This window comes from Gambusia affinis, linkage group LG07 (genome assembly GCF_019740435.1).
Source record: "Gambusia affinis linkage group LG07, SWU_Gaff_1.0, whole genome shotgun sequence".
NCBI classification, from domain to species: Eukaryota; Metazoa; Chordata; class Actinopteri; order Cyprinodontiformes; family Poeciliidae; genus Gambusia; species Gambusia affinis.
In genome coordinates, this window is record NC_057874.1 from 2,734,518 (window position 1) to 2,757,295 (window position 22,778).

The 22,778-nt window shown below is 41.5% G+C and overlaps 2 long non-coding RNA genes across 2 annotated transcripts in view; one reads left to right on the forward strand and one right to left on the reverse strand.

Annotated features, from left to right (window-relative positions):
* Positions 1–1,909: 1,909 nt before the first annotated feature.
* Positions 1,910–22,778, forward strand: part of LOC122833994 — a 41,628-nt gene continuing 20,759 nt past the window's right edge. The window contains exons 1-3 of the long non-coding RNA XR_006371099.1: positions 1,910–2,324; positions 3,942–4,049; positions 4,708–4,837. This is a non-coding gene — a long non-coding RNA (uncharacterized LOC122833994). The remainder of the gene's footprint in view (positions 2,325–3,941; positions 4,050–4,707; positions 4,838–22,778) is intronic.
* LOC122833993 overlaps positions 12,222–22,778 on the reverse strand; it is a 30,194-nt gene continuing 19,637 nt past the window's right edge. Inside the window, exon 3 of the long non-coding RNA XR_006371098.1 lies at positions 12,222–22,391. This is a non-coding gene — a long non-coding RNA (uncharacterized LOC122833993). The remainder of the gene's footprint in view (positions 22,392–22,778) is intronic.

The following is a 22,778-nucleotide window of genomic DNA, read 5'->3' on the forward strand; positions in this document are numbered from 1 at the left end:
AGTTTGGTGGACGGTCAGCTGGGTGAACACCAGCTAAGTTTCTCGGCTATTGAGAAACGATTGCTTGCTGGACGTGTGGAAGTTTCAATCTTATTTTATTCTTCACTAACGTTTGACTGTAACATAAGTAATGTGCCAGGAAGCCACACAATGAAGCTTACCGGACATTGCGTGTGCTATATACAACTATACCACTCTTCATGGGGAGTAGTTGCCAAGACATCTTTGCCAGCAATAAAATGTTTTAAACATTCGTCTTTCTCTGACTTTAGTCGATTAAATTTTTGAAAGCTTTGTTCACTTCCTCTGCTGCCATTGCAGAACTACAATCATGGCAGACTACAATCTTGTCATCATTCCCAACTCGTCCTCCTGTTTGCTGACTGGCCCAGTTGAGATACATCCTGAGAAATCCAGATCAATGGGAGAAATCCCAGACTGAGAATTGAAGAGAGATGTAAATCTTGCATAATTGTTTAGTAAGGCAGTGGTCAGCCTGGAATATGATTGGTTGGTGTCATTTTTCAGTTTTATTAATATTACTCCTCCTGTGTGGGGATGGGAGTCTTAGGCTTCTGATTTAACTGAAGGATGGAGTGACCTTGTGTTTAAACACAGAAATAAACTTCCAGTTCTAGAAGGACAGCTCTCTTGATCATTTCACAGCAGTAAATAGACTTTTCTTGGCAGAATGATGAGCTCCTTATGTCTAGGGAAGACATAATGCTATACTTAGTGTTTCAGAAACTGCCTCTGGCTTTCAGCTCCGTTTTTTTTAACTGTGCATGAATTTATTTTCTACGCCTGCCTTATCCTGCTGAGGGGTTTTATGGTTTATCTTTCTCCAGAGGTCAATAGGCGAGAGGCGTTCATGTACACACTAAGATGTTATGTCTCCTGTTAGTCTAGTTTAGGATTTGAACCCAGGAGCTTCTTGTCTGACTTGATGTTGGGATTCGTCTGTGTTCTGGACTATACCCCTTGAAAAAGAGCCAGTCCGGCTCTCTCTGCTCCACTTTAAAATAGTAAGCTATGTTTCCACATTATTTCCGCTGAGTTCAGAATCAAGTCTGTTGAAATCACAGCAGACTCACTTTCTGTTTTTCATACATTGTTTAAGAAAAGTCCAACAACCTCTGGAGAAAGGCACCGGCCACCCAAGACCCCGCAAGAATAAGTGGGTATCCATAATGGATGGATAGGTGAACAAATACTGACTTAGTTTGATCAAATTAGATACGCTAACCTTTCTACATGACCTGGATTTTTTTTTCAATCAGTGAATACGTTTAGCAGTAAAACTATGAAGCTTTGACAATGTCTGAATACTCTTGAATTTTTCTGCAAGCTTCCACAGATTCTCAGCTGGATTTTGTCAGAGTTCTTGGTTTTGTAGGTCTTTGGATATTTTTTTCATTGAGCTGCATTTTCCACTGTTTTGTGAAAATTGCAGTCTGTGATTATACAGAAGAGGTATGGATTCAACACATTGGACTGACGCAACTTTTTCTGAACTGTGATGCGGTGAGAGGTCTAGTGGAGCCAGCTGCACACTGTCACAAAACACCAAAACAAACCATCATCCTCCTACTACTTCCTCTCTCCTTCTTCTGTGTTTCTGCCAGTAGTAACATCCGGCTGTTGATGTAATGCAAAATAAATAAATAAATAAATAAATGTTTCCATTGCAGTTTTGTGACATACATTTAATTCGAGACAGCTGAAAATCCACCTCATCCTACCGGTACAAACCTTTCAATGAAAAACAGGATTTTTCTGTAGATTGCCATGTTTCCAGTAAGCAAATTCATTTTTGTCATTTCAATTTGCACAAATCCATGGCTAGTGGAAACGGAACTATTATTGGTTCCCTGCTCCCCCTCAACAATCAGTCACTTGGGAGGACAACAGTTGCATGCAGGGTGAAGGCGGAAGTCCTGCTGAGACCTCGCATACTGCACAACGCCGCGTTTGTTGAAGTTTAGCGCTTAACTCTACAGAACGGGAATGGATGTTATCAGAGAACCTGGACGTTATTGACTGCTTCCCCTTTTCAAGTCAACAAAGAAATCACATCCGTGCGAATTTAACTCGCTCTCTCCTCAGCCTCGCTGAGTGGCTTTGATGTTTCTCCGTCTCCCCCCTCTGTCTACCTGCCTGCCTGGGTGGAGGTGGAGGTGGAGGTGTAGCGGTAATGTGATGCAGGGAAGCGATCGGAGCGAGACGGAGCTCTGACAGAGAACCCAGGTTCACACCAGAGCGCCTGATGCTGCTCGCTCACAAGCACTGACATGGGCACGCAGAAACCCCACACAGATTCCTAGGTGAGCACACACACACACACACACACACACACACACACACACACACACACACACACACACACACACACACACACATTGGGAGCGGCTTATGAGACGTGCTCCTCAATACCAGCCGCTCAGCATAGCCCATCTATGAAAAGGTAAATTGAATTTTACAGGCACAAAGCCGACTCCCCTGCGGTCTTTAGAGAGAGAGAGAGAGAAAAAAAACAAAAAACGCTCCACTTTGTGAGTCTAAAGCTTTTTCAGAGGCTTTCGTCTCTTCATCGTCCCCCCACTCCTCCCCTTGTCTCTCGCCTTCTCTCTCTGTGGGGGGACCGATGGTGTGAGAAACGCTGATCGATATGCTCATTAAAGAGCTGTGTCTTTGGGAGGCCTGCAGAAAGTCTGCACAAAGAGCACAGAGAGAGAAACGCTGCACTGATAAAAAAAAAAAAAAAAAAAAAAAAAAAAAAAACACAGTCCAAACAACGCTCTGCAAAGATAAATAAATAAATAAAAACCTCGTTACTGTTCTTGCTCTGTTTTTTTTCTCGACTTTTCCTCCTCCTCCTCTCCTGCTGCCTGTTTGCTTACTCAGAGATGCAGTTAGAGCACTTTCATTCTGCCTGGGCAGAGGATTTTCCAATCTGTCCGTGGCTCTATTATTAGACGTTCCCAAACATAGCTTGTGTTTCTGTGTTGAGTTAACACAAACAACCACCAAGCTAGTCATTCTGCCCACACAATTAACCTGTCCCTGCCCGCCCCCCCCCCACTCCCCACTCTTCCCACCCGCACTCCCAGTTACGGCGAAACACACAGTTTGAGATGTTAACTTCTAATTAACAACAGCACCGCCGCCCACCACATGTGCGCGCGAGCGAGCGTCTGCGTCGGGCGCGAGGGACAAACACCGACAGGTGGAATGAGATCTCCCATCTGTTCACGATCCACCATATGCATTTCAAAACCAGCGTCAGGGTTGCCGGGCCAGGTGACACAGAGTGAGACTGACTGACACTCTTCCATTTTGGCAGCCTGTGGTTTGTTTGGGTTGTAGAGGTTGAGCACAACATCCCACTCAATCTGAAAAGGCTGCTGGACTGCTAATGTGTGCTGAGAATTTACAGTGATGTGGATTTTACTGATTTCCAGCCTCACTTATGAACTGGTTTTAATACAAAAGAAGACTTCAGTCAGGGGTCTCAAACTCCAGTCCTCAAGGGCCGCTGCCTGCAACTTTTAGATGTTCTTCTGCTGCTCCACCTGAATAGAATAATTAGGTCATTATGGCTCTGGAGAACTGATCTACACAAAGAGGAGGTAATAAAACCATTTAATTCCAGTGTTTTGTACCTAACCTGCAGGACAGCGGCCCTTGAGGACTGGAGTTGAGACCCCTGACTTAAGTAAAAGCCAAAATGCAGTTTTTTAAAATGAGGATATGTATTAGGCAAAATATAAAAATAAAAAAATCATAAACTCAAGTTGCCCTCCAAGGTCGAGCCAAACCACCGAAATCTGTTCTCAATGACGATGTCACAGTGGAATGATAAAAATCGTGTCATTTTGTTCTCATCCCCCCATCTTGTCATAAACCCTGTGGTGAACTTTGCTCCTCCTCTTCTTTTCCAGATGAAACTGTTGGATGACTGGTCAGAGTTTTGTGGATGCGTTTATGGAAAATCCAGCCCCAACTCCTCAACCACCAGAAGTCGGTTGTTCAGCCAGAGAGCAGGATGGGTAATTTCAATGCCCCTCATACTTGGATGTACTGTGCGATTCTGTTAGCTGCCAGACTCTTGACTGTCTGCACACGGTTGGAATTTCATGGTTATTTCATTCTTCACCTGCAATTTGAAGCATACCAGCAAATTTGTTGAGCTAGCTGGACCCCGTTTTCATCTAGCCAAAACACACCTGTCAGAGTGACAGTCTAATTGCTCGACGTTGTGCCTGGTTGAGCCGACTCTCCACCTTATCAGCTCGGTGTTCCATGCAAAACAGTTTGATGTGTAGTTCACAGTGGCTCACTGAGTACGCTGCAGTAAAAAATATAGAGTTGAGCAGAGATGTCTGGTGAAATAGTCCTCCTTGAGCAGGCTGGGTGAAGTACGCCAGAGACTCTTGGACTCTTTACAGCAGAACTTTCTGTGGTTGAGGAGAAGTAAGCTTCATACTGAAACAATAAACTTCCTCTGCATGATTCTGGTTGTACGCAGCGGGAGAAAGTCCCACCGAAGCCTTCTGTTCATCTTGTTTTTATTTAGTTTCTTCTTTTGATTACATGGAAAATAAAAAGCGATCTGGCAACTTGCCAATCATTACTTTTTTCCTTCTCTGAACTTGTGAACTTGTAATAGTAACTCTTCTCTGCTGTCCTTTACCACACATATGACAGAACACCAGGAGGGGTTTCCCAGGAGCTCGGCTCGGTGGGAACCATGGATCATGTAGAGTCTGTCCCAAAACCACACGACTGCACGTCGACAGGTTGACTTCAGACTTGACATGCTGGACCGTTAATTTAGGTAAGTGAGTTAATTGTGTGCTACATCAGAACGTATTATGTTTCCATTGCCCCTTTAGCGCATTAACTCTTTCAGAAGAACCAAAATTCACCTTAAGTGAGAGAAAAAATATTTTTTGCAAAATTGAGGAAATTATTTAGAATTTTTCCATTTCCATCAGCCTTTTCTGAAGCCATACTTCAAAATGCACATGGAAAAATATGATTTAAACACAGTCAGAAAAATTAGGTGGAAAAGTTTAAAAGAGAAAAAGCCAATAAAAGTAGTAGATTTGCTGCAACGAGCTGCCCACCCTGTGATGCTGTTCACCGTAGCAGTGTGCTTGAGTTTTAGGTTTGCACAGTCAGGAACCTGAGTGCTTTTCTGAAATCACTGCTGGACTTCTTTTTCCTAGCTAAGAAAACAGCTTTTAGCAGTTGGTTGATCAATGTTTGTTCGTAAGGCCGAGGTATTTGCAGTGTTGCCTCCACAGCAGCAGAACAACTTTCTACTGCCAATTAAATCCGTCCTCTGCTGACACTTTTAATACCCAAGACATTTTCTTTTTTTTCTCTATGCCTTTTAACTCTCTGGGTATATTAACATTTTACTATTCCTTTTAGGGACTCATTGCATTACCAGGATTTATTTCTGTTCTTTTCTCTTTTTGCAAACTTTAATGTCTGTGCCATTTCTCTTTTGGGTAATTTAGTTTCTTCTGTTTTGCTGTGTGCAGCTTCTGTCACCGTGCATTAATGTTGTTTACAACACTTCGGTCATCTCTCCTTATTATAAATATGCTTTATAATGAAGCTAATTTGATCTAAACCTGATTTGAGCACAGAGCGAACTCATTTTCATACACTCTGGTCTCAAGTTGGATGAAAATGACTTTAGGAAAGACAGAACCTTGTTGAAAATGAGAGAAACTTAAAGAGTGCCTTAAAAAATATTCATACCCATTGAGCTATTTTATATTTTATCACTTTACAGACATAGTATTCAATACATTTTATTGCTAAGAGAGTTTTTGAAAAGAAACTTCGAGTCAACAACTTAAACTGTCCTCTGGAAATACAGTAAAGAATCTGAGTGTTATTTTTGACCTGGCCTGTCCAGAGCCTTCCTACACAATGCCACTCGATTCTCATCCCCTTCACTGATTCGTGTGAACTCTCTCCCATTGAGCTGGATTCCTCCAGCTCCCATTGAGTCCATTTAATTTCTGGAGGAAATTACCAGGCCAATCACCATACAGTTCAGGTTCTTATTGATGACGTTGATTTTCTGCACTTCTTTAGAATTTTTCGTCTCTCGGTAGTTTTATCTGTTTCATTGGGGGAAGTGAACAAAGCTGTTCGGTCCATGTTGACCACACTTCCAAATATTGAATTCATATTTACAGCCACGTCACTCAGCTCGGCACTTCTCTCTTCGCAGTGGAGGATGGTCGTTTGGTATTTTCCGGTAATCTTCATAATATCAAAGTGGTGCATTTTGTATGTCGTGGACAAAAGTTGGAGATGTTAGCAAGCAACAATATCCGGGGGTCCAGACCCTCTGTAAGAAGCAAAGTGCATGTCAACGGGCTGGCTTTTACCGAAGACCCATTAAACAGGTTTGTAGGATTTAAAGCGAGATATTAATCTCACCCTGGAATGTTGTCAAAAATAAATGTTAAAAGTCTTCAGCTTATCCAGAATGCTGCAGTAAGAAAATTAAAACGAGAGATCAGACTTTTCCTTTTTTAGCTTCCCTTCATTGACTGCCTGTCAAATTCAGAGAAGAATTTGAAATTCTTCCTCTCACATATGAAGCTGCTTCATACATCAGAGGTCAGATTAATAATAGAGCCCTTTGCTCTCTTTTATTGCTAGTTTCTAGAATGTGTTAACATAGAATGGGAGGCAGATCTTATTGCTCGTTTCCTGTGGATCCCAGTTGTAGTCTGTGAGGTAGACACCCTGTCTACTCATAAAATGATGCTTAAAACTTTACTTTTTGATAAACGACTGGCCTGTCTTCAGTAGCACACAAAAGCAGACAATCAGCGTCTGCATGTGAACTAAAATGTTGGCAAAGGCAGATTTCATATTTGTTCTGAATCATATTGTAAAATGAAACTGTATGCCATAATACTTTCCTATTTTCTTTATAGTAAAGCCTTTTATATGCACAATCTTAACTGCAGATTTGATCATTTCTAAAACAAACACAGCTGTACATTATTTACCAATCCACCGCCAGCATACTTTGATGTAACACATCGGCACAGGAAGAACAGAGATTTCTAAAAGGTGAGGTTGTGATCCAAAAAAGATGCTCACAGTAGTGATGGGTTCTGTGGATGATCCACTAATGTTGCTGTGCTCTTTGAACACACTCTTGCTATTTTAAATAATCACCAACGCAGCCTAGTGAGCGGAGCGCAAATTACTACGGGGTTGCAAACGAGGAAACTCGCTGATAATTAGGAGCGGAGAATTTACTAGCAACACAGGCTCTACTTGTTTTCTCAAATAATACGTTACTAGAATGATGAAGCATTTATATCACTATTACTACAGTCAGTTTTAAGCAGTTTTTTTTCTTTGTTTTTGCAATCAAATAAAATATTACCAGCTGAGCAGCCAAAGGTGAAAAATGGGGAGATCTCTCTTTAAAAAACCACAACAAAAAATGTATTGTTACAAGAAGTGAAAAAAAAAAAAAAAACTGTGCAAATGCCAGCAGGAATGAAACTATTACTGAATCTGTTGAGAGTCCGGATTTAAATTGAAGACAAGAGTAGATAAAGAGATAAAGGCCAATTTCAATGGAACCATTAGATGTTGCAGCGTTGATTGATTTGCTGATACAGACATTTAAAACATGTCAAACGCTGTAACGCGCATCTAACGCTAACATCTGAACAGACAAATTAGCAGCATGTGTAAATGTTGGTTGCATTATGCACCTTGTCAGATGGGTAGGTAATACTGACAGTTTTAAAAATCCTTTCTGGAGAAAATGACTTTGGGGGGAAAACATACTGCTGTCTGTGGTAAATTCACTTCATGATGCTGATGAGTATCTAATATGTTTGTTGTCACTAGATCTGCTTTCGTCAGGTAGTGACTAGTTAGTTCCTGGAGGTTGCCAAGGTGAAAACTACTGATTCCCGGATGTATGATTAAAAACTTTGCATCCTGGTAAATTAGACAGAACAAACATCACAAAAACTGAATATGACATGAAAGCCATCAAACTAATGGAGAAAAATCCACCTTTCATTTCACAATCTAATTCTTTTGTGTGTTTCAGGTGAGATGCTGGGTTTCCTTTTATTTCATCCAAAAATATAAGCAATCGTTTAAGACTGTAAGGAGACAATAAGCACATCCTAAAAATTAGCTTAGCATTATTTAGCTTCTTATTTTTTAAAAAAAGGGGTAAAAAATCCCATTCTTCCCAATTAATGGATTGAACACTTTAAGGTTGGCAGATTGAAACATAATTCTACCCTTAGTGATTTATCTGATTTTGCTGGATGAGGTGTGGACAGAAGACAGCGTCTGCCAGTCAAGAACTCATAAATTTCTGACACACGTGCGTCACTTTCCTCCCCCTGGAATCACCTGTCAGCCACTCGTCAGTTCCTCTCAGGGTTTACCTCCCTTTGGAAATACGGTGAACCACGTGATTGGCATTCGAGGACAACAAAGAGCTGCGCTTGGTTGATTTATGTTGGAAATCTTAGCCGAGCCATTTTGCGTTGGGCTGGCAGGATTGGCAGTGTTCACACTCCTTTGTGACACATGGGCTAGCTTACATTTTACACAGAGTTTGAACTTCAAAGGTATTGGCTGAATGAAAGAAATCCTAATTTATATATATATATATATATATATATATATATATATATATATATATATATATATATATATATATATATATATATATATATATATATATATATTTTATTTTTTTTTTGTAGAAACTTAACAGTTAGCTGGTGTGTCTGTGCTGATAAGGTTGCATTACCATAGGTCATTCTGGGCAGCTGAGAACAAAAGCTTCAGTCAGGAGCTCTGATGCCTGACAGGGAATTTTGCACGTTTTATCCTTCCAGTGCTGTGGTTCAATAAATATGAAGGACAGCGAAAGATATCTAACCTTAACAGATTTTCCCATTTAATTAAATTCAAAACAAAAAGCTTTCTCTGACTTCCAAAGAAAGCTCTCGTTTTCTTTGATTGCAGACGTGACTGATTCCATTTACTGCCTCGTCTCCAACAATAAGCACTTTTGGGTTACCTTTTGTTTTCCTGGTGGTCGCTTTGTCTTTTGGATTTTTTGGGGGGGTGGATGTGTTGGTCTTGCCTCGTTGTTGATGTTTGAAGGCAAATGTTTGGAGTTCAGAAAATCTGTTTTTCAGTGGGATTCCCAGGGAGTCAGAATGTTTTGAGGTCTGGGCTGGTCGCTCTGTCCTTGGGAGCGGAGTCGGTGGAGCTGTTTTGGTTGCAGCTGCTTGTTTGTTTTTCTTTAGTGGAGCAGGTGTTGAGGTTGAAGGTGGGTTTCGGCTCAGAGCCGGCCAGGCCGATTGGTCCAGGTGAGGGGTTCTCCCTGTCAGTCGGATCCGCAGTGTGAGACTTTTGCTTCGGCTTGGCATCCAGAGCGTTCCAGGGTGGGCTGCTTGATGCGAGGCGTACGACCTCTCCGTTGATTTGAGGAAGAGTTGTCTCATTTCCACGGGTAGCGTTGATTTCAAAGTTCACCTCCAGCAGTTTGATCTTCATTTCTATAGACTGAAGTCATTGTATAATACTGCTGAGGTCTCTGGAGTCGGCCGGAGGCATTTTGTCCTGGTTCAACTTGGAGATGAAGAAAAGTAAGGTAAAAAATATATGTAAGCAAATCCCCCAGTCCTTAGGTTTGTAGTAATCCGGTTGTGATGTTGATAGTGTAACTATAACTATAAAAACTGTCACTTTAAAAATAGCTAACAGACAAAGTTATCAGTAAGAAGGAGAGAGCAGGATGAGCTGTTCCTCCACACAGACTTCTCACTTGCCAGTCCTACTGGACTTGCAGGCATTGTGCAATAAGCCTTTTAATAGTGAATGCCAATAAACTTTTCATAGATCTTTTTAAATTTATTTTTACAAATGGCATCCTTTTTGTTGCATCACCAAGTTTTTATAAAAATCACCATTTAGATCACAGAAAATGAAGCAAAAACAACTAACCGGAAAAAGAAAAAAAAACACTTTCAGATGAAACATGAAATGTTTTCCTTACTAAATGTTCAGAGTAAACTTCTTAATTCGAAACATGTGAACAGGAAAAGAGTCCTAACAGTTTTGTTTTTTGTTGAGCCACACACTGTGCTCCATGTGAATCTGTTAGCAGGTTCATCCCAGAGTCACTCTGATCCAGCAGAATTCACCAATATCAATAAATCAGATTGTCTGGTTTGGTTTTTAAGATTCTGGAGGTCAAGTAGTTTTGCAATTACAATCACTTCATTGTCCACTCCTTTTCAAAAAACTCTGTAACTGAGCCGTGTGTGAGCTCTTTCATCGCAAGCTAATGGACAAAAGGTCAAACTCTTTTCTGTTTGTTACCATCTGTCTCTGTAATATCAGATCAGACTTCTTCCATTGTGCTCAGCACAGGGCTATGGACCGTGGCTGTGGCCCTAGTGAACATTGGCCCCGGGGCCTGGACTTGGAACATGCCTGGTGTAGACAATGAACTGGGTCTAAACAGACGTGGCTAAAATCTTGTTTTGCTTACCTGAACCTAATAACATGTGCTGCCTCATTTGTTCAGAATCTGTTTTATCCACACAAGCAAGGAGTTTGACTTTGGTTCTGCTTTGCTCTCAGTAGAGACATTTAAAATATAAAAAAGGCACTAAAAACTAATTATTTTTTTATCTTGATTGATATTTCTATACTACGGAGCCCCTTAGGGGACATGGAGGACTTTTCTTCTCTTTTGCGTTCCCTTGCATTAGGTTTTTCGTTCTCTCACAATAATGTACTGATCACTTCATGTGGCATAATTGAATACTGTGAGCTTTTCTGACTGTTGCTGTCACACTTTCTGCTATTAAATAAGGCTTTCCTTATATAATAGGTTTTTCCATGTATGTTAATATCTCGTTGTGAAATATCTGAACTTTTCCATCTTTCTTGAGGACAGAAATGCACCACAAACCTACAAACAGAAACTTTATGTAAGAAGAAATAAAAAATACAACCAAAGTATTTGGACTATTTCTGAGTTATTGTCACAGGATAATGAGTTATTGACAGTTTTGATTGTGTCTCTTGTTGGTCTGAATGGTTTAAAGTTTTCATGGGCAGTTACATCTCAACCTTACACAAACACATAAACATGCAGTGAATAAATGGATTTTCAGTCATGTTTTCACTGAGGCTCTTTAAATGTGGATGTATTTGAAATTTTAAATTGACATTTATGATTGTATACAAACTAGACCTGCAATTATATTGCATTAAACATATTGCGAGGTAACACATTGTTTTTAACATTGTTTTTTTATTTAACAAAGTTAAACTCTCGTCCTGGGATTCTAATATTGTTTGTTGTCTTTGCCTTGTGAGCTAGAGATATCGGTACTTCCAATAACGAAGTACGAATAGGAATTTATTCAGGTCAGTTTTGGCCGAACTGAACGTACCACTTCATATTAAAGGTCCAACTTTCAACAACACTGACTCAAACATGAGGAACGTGGCTGCGAGCGCACTTCCATTCGTGCCTCTGGTTTGGGTAGTTGGATTTGCCAGCTCTGGTTGCCTGGGTTACAGCCTCCCCTGTGGACGGTCATCTTGCTGTTGCTATGCTAATGAGAGTATATCAAAGTCAGGAGCACAGCCGCCTGTCAATGTATGCGTTGCGCACGCATGAGTGCGTGTGTGTGGGTGTGTGTGTGTTTAACCAGCCTTGACACTGCGGGGTCATCCAAAGGCCGCAGCTTTTAACTTGGAATGTCACACCAATTAAAAATTTGCAAAATTGGGCGAGCAGTATGAGGAACTTTGCATTTTATTCATTAGGTATGGAACTGCTCCTAATGAGGTTTCTCTCTCAGCGTTGTGACTCTTCCCCCACCTCTGCTGACTCTTCCTTTTCACCCAACGCTGTTTTATTATTTACATCCCCATCTCTGGCTCTTTTTTGGCGCACTTTATCAGTTTAATCAGGCTGCGTGGGGGAGACGACGTGCATCATTTGCCCGGCCGCACAGTAATGTATCTTTATTAGGCTCCCAACATCAGCCCAGGAGACGAGTCTCTGCTATCACTGTCAATTAGCAAGGTGGGGGTGCCGGGGGAGGCGCCTGGCTGCTCTTTATTAATATCTGCAAACAACCACATAACACTGAGACGTGTAGAAAGAGGCCTTCTCTTTATTAAAACACACACGGAAGCGCGGCGTCATCAGGCGGCAGAGCTTTAGGATTCATTAAGCCACAGAATTGAAAGAAGAAAAAAACAGAAAGAGAAGGAGAAGTGGGCTGCAAAGAAAGAAAAAAAAAAGAGAAGGAGAATGCTTGGCTTTAATCAGGATGAGGACAGATATTACATTATCGTTTCATCATGGCTTTCTGGCAATATGGCTTTTTCAATCAACGGAGAGAGACATTATTTATTCATAGATGCATTTTTAAAAAGGCACAGCAGATACAGCGCCGCCAATCTCCACAGAGTTTACACAATCAAATATACATGAATACAATATTAGTGGCGAGGTGGAGGGAGTGGGGGGTGGGGGGAGTAAATGAAACTTTATTTGTATGGAGAACAAGGATCGAAAACGGCAGAGAGGATTAGAGGAAGGAGAACTTTCACAACATTTCTGCTCTGCTGAGATTTCAATTTGATTTGCAAAAAATGCAGAAGGCCGCATTAGCATGTTTCTGCGTGTGTTTAGGAGTGGGTGTACATTCAGTTGTGTGTGTGTGTGTGTGTGTGTGTGGGTGTGTGTGTGTGTGTGTGTGTGTGTGTGTATCGTCCAGCTTTAAGGCTGCTGTCTCTGTAATGAGGCTTTGCTGCAAAGCGGAGCTCTCCAGGACTCTCGATGCGTTCTGCATTTCAAAGATGCTCTCTGCCGCGCCAGGCGGTGTTTCCCATTATTTGTGTGTGTGTGTTCCACCACAAACACACACACACAAACACACACGGCACCACACAGGTTGATCTGTCCCAAAGGACTGATTGGTGTGTTTCGTGAGTAAAGTGTGAGCTTGTCAGCGACAGAGTGTTTTCTAAAGCTCTATTTCTGCCTCTTCGCTGTTCTTCGTAACTCTCTCTCTCTCTTTCTTCCTCTCTCTCTCACATTTTCTCCCCTTGCTCGCTCGCTTCTCCTCCTCCTCCATCTCCCTCAGCGATCTTCTCTGACCTCATGTTTATGTATCTCGCTATGTCGGGGCTGTTCATCAACGTTGCTCTGTCAAAAGGTCCCTTCTTGTTTTTTTTTGTTTTTTCTTGCTTGTTCCATCTCAGCTTTGCTTGTTTCCCACAGCAAAAGGCCCTGAGATATGAATAAAATAAGAACTCCACAAACGGGAGAGAGCGCAACACTTTTAACTATAGTGTGTGTTTTTGGATGTGTGTACAAAACTGGAGTGAAAAAAACTGTGAAAGAATCTTTTCAGAGTAAATGTGAAAGCTCACAGGGAGACGGTTTTCAAGGCCAGACAAGAGAACAAACATTCAGCGTTTGTTCTTGATGGCTCTGCGAGCAAAAAGAAAAAAAACTCTGTTGGTCCAAGAGATATCCTAAATGAGGAAAATGCTTTGCAAACTTTGTGGTGTTTCTCTGGGACTTTAACGTGATAGACCAGCAGAAGACGGTGAGCACTGGTGAAGGTCAACCCATTCATTTGAACCACTATTGTTTGTCATTTAAAGATTGTCACATCTTTAGTTCCATCCATCTTTCTGCCCGGTTTGTCATGTTCCCTGTTCTTGCTGGACGTTACGTGGGGAATCATCCCCTCAGCATTACTCTACCACCACTATGCTTCTACATAGGGTTGGTGTGTTCACTGTGATATGTGGTAGTAGTTTGAGGGCGGACAGGATCGTATTGCGCAACAGGCAGAACCTCAATGATTGTGGACAGTTGTTGTTACTAACAACAACTGAATGCATCATTTTACATTCGTGAGTGAAGTAACACACATGCTGCGAAGAACAAATAAAAAAGATGAACAACGATAAATACAAAAGCAACAGCAGCATGAGAAATAATCCCGTGTGCTGTGTGTTACATCCTGTTTTAATCAATTGGCAACCCTAATAAAAACATTTAGAACTCATTAACTCATAATTTTTTTAACAACTAATTTATCGTGATTAGTTCACAGCATCCCTGTGATCAATCGGATTAATAACGTTAATCGTTTGTCAGCCCCAGCAGAACTACATTTACAAGAAATGGTCTTGCTGGAGATGAAGCGGGAAGCGCCTAGAGAGTTGACTCTAAGCGCCAGCGCTGTCTCCGTGTCCTCGTGGCGTCACTGTTTCCAAGACGGAACGAAGCGTTCGAGAGCAGATCAGCTCATTAGCGGCCATGCTGGACGGCTCTTGATGAATGCTAATGAAAAGTATTGTCCTTAAGCACGGCTAAATCAAATGGAGTTTAAATCGCACGCTTCATCAATGAGTGAAGAGGTCCCTGATGAAGGACTGGACCCCCTGGTTCCAGGGAATAACCCCCCACCACTGGCCTCAGGGGGAATCAAAGTCTCATTTAGCCGCTGCTCGATAACCGCTCCACTATTGACCAGTTCTGGCAGAAGTGTGAGGAAAATGAGTGAGAAAAAAAAAAAGAGTGAGAGGAAAATGTGAGGTGAAGCAGGAAAGAAAAAGAGCGAAGAATCAATTTATCGCTTCTAGCTGATCGTGGTTTGGAACCAGCTGTGTGGGACACTTAACCTTTGTTCCAGCCCTCTGGGCAGTGTGCAAAAGTTTTCCTCGCACAATTAAAAAAAGAAAAAAACAGCTTAATCCACACTACACATAGTTTACTTAGTTTAAAATCCTGGATCAGCAGCTGTGTGAAACAAGTTCCCGTAGCCCGGAGCGGTTGTGCAAGTTGTTCAGTATTTCCAAGAAGTCCCTGAAAGGTTGATGCTATAAAGTTCCAATCTCACTCAGCATCTTCTTTAACCTTCAGCCCACGAAAACTGAAGGCTGCAGGATATGTTCGAAAACCGCAACAGACACGAACTGGACATTTTGAATGAATATTTCATTTACACTATGGGGCTGCTCTACAGTTAGTGTCACTTTTATGTCTATTGTCTATATTTCTCATTCTCCTAATTTTTTCCAGATGGTGACAATCATCCAGCTAATGATGAACATAATGTCAGTTGTAATATTTATAAGATGTAAGGTATGAATGACTATTCAACCAAACGTTCTACAAAGTTAACCTCACTGTCACTCAGTTGCCTCCTTGTTTCACTTTTACTCATACTGCTGGGTGTCAGATTCTGTTGTTTGTAATTCTGTATTTTCTTGAAATATTTAGATAAATAGTCACAAAGAACATATTATATTTTTCCTACAGTTTTGCTTTACATGGTATTTCTACTTATTCTGACTTGCCCTTTATGCTGAATTAAAATAAATGTATTAGGTGAGTCACATCAGCCTTGTTTAATCCGCTTTAGTCAAACTGTGGTCCATTTGACTCAATATGCAATCAAACTCTGGACTGTTTATCATTAATAAATATTAAATGTAGTTACTTTGTCTATACAAAATGCTGCAATATCAGTTAATTGATTACATTGATTATTATATGTCAAAAATTTGAATAGCATTTTTTTCCCACGTTAAAACGATTCTATACATGTTTCTGGTACACCGGTAAGTCTGACGGACAAGCAACAGACTACTAGGACAGAGTCACTAAAGACTGGGGTTTTTTTGTTTGTTTGGGGTTTTTTTGCATCTAAAGAAGCGATCTGATTGGATGCTGGAAAAAGGTTTTAGTTGTGTTTAAGCTATGCTAAAAGGAGTTAGCATGTAGGTGCCTAAACTAGTGACTCAAGGCTAAACATGTAGCACTAATCTAATGTTAGTGCTACATGTTTACAGACGTTCCATGACTGATCGCGCGTTCCTGAAACACGGATTAAAATGTAACTAAATATAACATTATTTTAATCTATAGCGCATCATAATGTGTCTCCAACAAAAAGTGCTTTTCACATTTCACCTAAACGTCTCAAACATCCACAAAACGTTCTAGATTGAAAATATTTCATGTGAAATTTTCAAAGCAAAACCTCAAAGGACAAAATCTCAAACTTTTGTCCTAATTGTAATATATCTGAGTCACTTTCTGCATCTACTGACAGCACCTTTACTAAAACTCTTTGGTTCTAAATTTTAGTAATTTCTCACAGCCACTCGAGCCTGACAGCGTGGCAATTTCTAAATAAATCATACTTGACTTAATATCATCACTCCTCAGGCATCGACCGTAACTCTCAAGTGTGTCAGAATTGCTTTTCTATCAGAGACTATTTGCAGCTGGCAGGTGAGCATGGCTGGAGATAGGATTGGTTGGGGGCTGGGGGTTTGGAGGTTGGGGCTGGTAATGAACACAACACAAACCTGAAGGCTGGCACAGCAGGCAGCAATCTAATCAGCCCTGCACCTTATTTTCATCTAGACGTGAAGGGGAATTAGATATTTAACGGTGCCAGTCGCTTCTTCAGAATCACACCGTCTGGTCTGACCGTAGACATCCTGTTAAATGGCTAGATGTGTCCAATACGTTGATGTGGGTGTGCTGACGGTGAGTGTGTGGGTTAGTGTTTGAAGATGGGGTTTTGGCTGGTTTGTACTCTCTACTCTGCGTTATTAGCATGCCTGCATGTGTTTGTGTTTCATTTCTGCAGACAAGTAGAAATTGGAAATAGGGTGATGCTGAGATGGATAAAGGCCTGTTCTTTTTTCCTCATCTTCTCTGCCACTTGCTGCATTTCCATTTACCATAGAATTTATTTTAGTACTGAAAGTACTAAAATAAATTAGCTTAAAGGAAACACAAATTTTGAAAAAAAAAAAAAACCTCACGACTTTCGATAAAGTTTTTGTGCTAGGTGCTAGGATGGGATGAGGTGGGTTTTCAGCCATATCAAAGTGTAAGTAGCTCAAAAAACTGCAGTGGAAAAATTTTTTCACATCATACGAGTCATGTGATCGCCAGCCGATTGTTGGTGAAAGCCACGAAGAAGATGAAGGACTTCCTGTTTCTGTTTGTTTCTGACAGTGTGCAGCTGGATCCACCAGAGCTCTCAAAGCATCATAGAAAGTTTGTCAATCCAAAACTATTAAATTATATAAAATCAAAGACTATAATTTCCCTAAAACGCTGCATATATAGGCGTTCCAAAGTAGGCGGGGCTTGTTGTGCCAGCGCCTGACGTCTCCTCCAATGGCTGATAATTGATGAGTGAATCATTAATATATCTCTGCAATATACGTTCTTATTTTAACTGGCCATGATTTTTTTTAGTGTCAGGTAATGTATTAGGATATAAATATCAGATTGATTAAGTCATGTTACCTGATAATAAACCACCATAATCCTTTTCTTGGGATTATTAGAAAATATGTAACATTTTATATTAATCACACATCAAATTTTGTTCTTCTTGTTTTTTTGCATTAGTTTCCAGCAGCCAATCAGAAAGCTAAGCTTGGCAAATAACATGTCAATAAATAATTTAAATAATTTTTTTTATGATCAAAAAACAGATATTTAAAAGAAAAAAGTAATTTAAAATTTAATTTATAAAATTTATTGGATCAATTTTTTTTTTTTTTTTTTTTTTTCATTTCCTTCCTACACTTTGAGGTCTAAAGTGTGACAATATGCTTCTGTAATAAATCATAAATTTTACCAGCAGGCCAGCCCTGTCATTTCCAACTACAACCTAAAATATTCATTTATTTCTGGCTTATTTAACTTCTCAGAAAATTCATTTGGGCCATCAAAGGAGATTTACAGAAATATTGGACATTATACATTTAAGCCAATATTTTCAAATCTGCCTTTGCTTTCAAGATTTTACTGGATCATTCTATTAAATATTGAGGTAATCATCAGTTCTTAGGTTTCCTTAAAAGGGACACAATATAAGTAAAACTTTGAACATTAGTGAAAACGATTAAATGGAATATCTGATGTCATTTTAAGAAAATCTCAAACTATCAGTTTAAGCTAATGCATTTTGAAGACGTTTTTCACATCACTTTCTGCCCGATAGTACCTGCGTTTCCACTGACCATGAAATTCCACAAATTAGATTTCTGAAAACAAATTTGCTTAATGGAAACGTTGATCAATAGAAAGCTTTTGTGCTGGGATGAGGTGAAATATAAATATGGTTTTCAACGACTTGTCGCACAAGCAAACTCATACATTGTGCGATTTTAATTGCATTTCTTAGTCAATGGGAACACCACCAAAGCGAAATTATGTTTTTCGTAAATATTAGAATTATGGGAAATGTTTTGCTCACAATTGTAATGGAAACGCAGCTAGCATCTCTTGTAAATGCACCTCATCTGTTTCCTGTTAGCGCACAGGCGCTAAAGTTACATCACTGGCTAATATGACAGCAGTTTGGAGGTTTACAAGTCGTGTTTACATGAAACGCAGCCACTTGCTTTGGTCTTGGCATGTCATTATTTTATTTTTAATCCTCAGAATAACAGTGCATTTCTAAAACAGGAAGTTAAAATATTTTTCACCATGTGAACTGCTCAATTCATATGTTGTAATGAATTGAGCATTCATTTCAATTAAAAAGAAAACATAACAATCCATTTAAACAATTGGTTTTCAGTCAACAAGGCAATTTAACCATCTGAGTTTTGCATTGAAGTCTGGACATTTAGATAAGTGTTTTATTAAAGAAATAGTCACAATAGTTGGTTGAGGTTTTCCTAAACATTAGCCTTAGAAAAAAAACAGATAGAAATATGAGAATGCTAAGAGAGTTAGCTCCTGTAGGTAAAGGAATGGTGTTTGTTCACTGTTACTGGTCCTGAATTATCCATTTAAGAAATCTGATTCCTATCAGCTAAGGCACTATCATTAACAGATTTTGGTATTTACTTCTGCATCTCATTTTGTGAGACATAGAAGATGAAAAGCAAGTTATTAAAGTGAAAGATACACAATTTAGTTGAACTTTTTCAACCTGTATGTTAAAAATTGTATGCATCTTATTTCTAGGTGAGACCAACTATCTGTCCAGAGTTACACATTGAAACCCAACCCGTTCTCACTCCCAACTCGTCATATATTGACGCGTGGGACGTCCTTCCGCGTCACATTTTTGGCCAAAATTCTTCAGCGTAAATATGTGACGCGAGGGGTTTTACCTTATGCCTTACCGTAATTTTTTCCCTAAACCTAACCAATTTGAGGGTTTTGAAGTTTCGGCAGTGTTTGCGAGGACCCTTCGCATGAATAATCCATGTAAAACATGCGACCTTCCGAAATCGTCAAATTCGTCAACATTTTACGGTGAAGGAACCTGGCCAAGTCGTCACATATTGACGCGAAGGGTAGCCCCTTCGCGTCAATATGTGACGCATGGTCAGACGGCGTCCCAACTCGTCAATATATGACGAGTCGGGTGTGAGAATGTGTTGCAAAACCACATGGGCAGGAAACTCATTTTATGGAGATGGAGCCTAATTAGCACTCAGACCTGTCCTGTGTCTCACACCAGTGGGTAAAAACCACCAAGATCTTAAAGAACCTGTGGGCAAAACCACAAAACGATCCTTTTTGCCATACAGTCCCCAACCACATGGGGGACTAGGTTTTACTTAACAGGGTTCCAACAAATTCTTGAGCATTTCCACAGATTACTGAAGCCATTGGGTACAGAGCCCTCCGCCGCTGTCTGTGCAGGTGTGTGCAGGATAAAGGCGAGGTGTTAAAAGAGGAGAGGAGCACGGAGCGGCGGGCGGTGGATCTCCCAGCCGTCTGGAACGCTCTCCGCTTCGCCGGCTTTTCCCTCGCCTCTGACCCAAATCTAATGCGACAGGAGTCGCTTTTGCGGTCCCCCTCCCCCAACCCTTCTTGTACTCACCTCCTCCCTTCACTGCTACCGCAGGAGTCGTGCACCACCCTTCTATTTTTAGCTGTTTGTCCTTGAGTTACAATCCCTGAAAATTGTCATGATCCATAGCAGGAGGCTGGGGCAAGGAGAGCGCCTTGCCTCAGCCCCGTCTCGGAGCGTGGTGTGCGTGAGCAACAAATTGCCATCAACTCCGAGTTCTCTGCCATTACCGCGGTGAATATTCCTCTCATTAAAAGAGGTGAAATGGAGGGAGCGTTAAATGAGAGCAATGCAGACAGATAAGGCCGTTCTTTTAACCACACACCTTCGTTTTCGCCGAAGAAAGTTATCCACTGTAGCCAATTAGCATGACTGCTCTGTCTAGCGTAAACCCCCCCCTCCCAACTCGCTTTCATTACCATCTCTTCCTCTCCTTCTGCTCCTCCTCTCGTTTTCTCTCTTTCTCATTAGGGCCGCGCCGTAACACACTGAATCATAATAGGTGCTCTACACTGTGAAATGGCTTTCGCTTTGTTTCATTTCGCCGCTCATAGCGGCGGGAGAACGAGTAAACAGTCGATTCAGCTCAGGCGCAGAGCCACACCAACAGGCGCAATCAGGGCCGTCCATTAATCTGTCGTAAAGCAGCTTCTTTCTTCACTTTCTTACCCGCCTGAAGAAGTGGGAAAGCAAGAGTGGGGGCTAATCTATGGGAGCTGCCATGCAGGGCCATGTACCATCCACTGATGATAAACGGATGAATTCGACCAAGGAGAAAGTTTAAGGAGAGATGATGAAAATGAGGAAGATAGCAGGGATGTGACTACTAGCGGCCGGTGGAGGCAAAAAGAACGGTAAAGGTGTGACTGGGGTCGGTGGCTGCCAACAGAGGAAAGGGGCGAAGCGGGTAAGAGGGTGGAGGCGGTGGAGGCGGTGGAGGCGGTGTCACCGACGCGTATTCTAAGCCATGAATGTAAATATGCGTGAGGGGATTATCAGAAAGTGCCAGGCGGTGCATTCGGGGCTTTGTTTCCGTGACACCGTGACGTCGGCTTTGTTTCCCTGACAGCAGACGTGTGTGTGTGCGCGTGTGGGTGTGTGCGTGTGTGTGTGTGTGACATCCAGGCATCTGTTTCCTGCTGGAAAAGGTTAATTACATCTCCACCGCCTGACTGGACGTGCAATGCATAATCACGCATGCTAATGAGACCAGTGCGCTGGCCTTTTGTCTTTGGGCGTCCGGATGCGCGCGGGAAAGCCTGCTGCATGGCGGCGGAAGATATGTCAACCACTTGTTTTTACTTTGAAAGCACCATCGTGGCAGCCAAGAAGAAACATGAGCACCCTAGCATGCTTGCATTGCCCTGCCCTCTAACAGGTGACAGCTGGAAGTGCATTGTGGTGGCATTTGCGGGGAGAGACTCGACTCCCACGGGGACAGACATTAATTGAAGCATCAGCATTTGTGGGTGTTCCTCTCAGTAATTACTCGTCCGGATATTAGAGAAGCAGCAGCACCAGGGGAGTGATGTTCCCCAGGCCCCCGTTTCTCATTCTGACCCTTGACTCCCTTCTTCACACTCCAGCTAAGCCACTGATTGGACAGCTGCTTTGGCTTTAGATCGGGGTCAGCTCAGCGTGAAAATCCGAGATGGGCTCGGAGCCCCTCAGCGGGCGACTCTGGAAATTGCTCTACACTTTCTTACTTGGCTGAAGTTTTCGGTAAGTTGATCCGACGTAAGTAAGCAGGTGAGAAGGTGCAGAGCTCCACGGAGCTTCGGTTCCAATATAGCCTCCGCAGAGGAAGAGCAATTAAGGTAGAGAAGGGAAAGACGGAGTGTCGAGGAGAGGTATGCCTGAACAGAATAATGGATTTTAAGAGACCTTTGTCTCTTTGCACACTGGCAAGAAATGAATCAGACCTTTTTTTATCTTTTGAATATTATCAGCAAAAGCAAAGTTCTCAGTCAGCTGCCCAGGGAAAATTAGAGTATAGCAGGTTTGGGGAATGGAGGATGAGCAGAGAGTTCAGAGGCTTTCATTTTCATCAGTCTTATCATGAGAACAAATTTGGATGGCCTTTTGGTTTGTAAGAGTAGAAAGAGAAGTAGAACACGAAATCTTTTCCATGAAACACCTGAATAAAAATATGTATTTGAAACCTGAAACCCCTTCACTTCCGCTATGGGAACATTCCCAGACACCTGATTTGGAGAGAACCTGTAACCTTGGTCTTATGTTACAGTGTTTTAAAGTTGGAGAGAGTTCAGCCAACAGCTCTGCCGTCACACCACCGTTTCCTCATCCCGGTGATGCCCGCCCTCATCAATCTCCTCTTCTGATTCTTGGTCCCGTTTTTTCTTCTTTCGTCTGCGACAGAAGCCATTCAGACCACAGAAGCAGGCACAAGTGAAGGGCATGGTCTACCTGACGCACCGCATCCACAAGGACCTGCACAGGAAAACAGGCGTGTTAGGCATTCATCAGACGGTTCAGGGTTAACTGGATCTGACAAAAACTATGAAGGCTTTTCACCCAGATGTCTGCAAAGCAAAAAAAAAGAACATTCAAACACTTACAAAAACTAAAGTTTAGGACGATTCAACATAATAACTATGAGAGCAACACACTGAAGCAGGCTGCTGTGAATAACAGGATGATCTGACAAAGGGCTAACAAAGAGGGAGATACTACAGCTGGAGAGTTGATTACTCCCCAGGTGCAATTATGAAGGAAGGTAAGGAACTGAAGTTGAACTGAGAAAATGTGAGAAATGGCTGACAGAGCACACACAGGGAGCAGAATATAAATATACAAAAACCCAAAATAAAGCTGAAC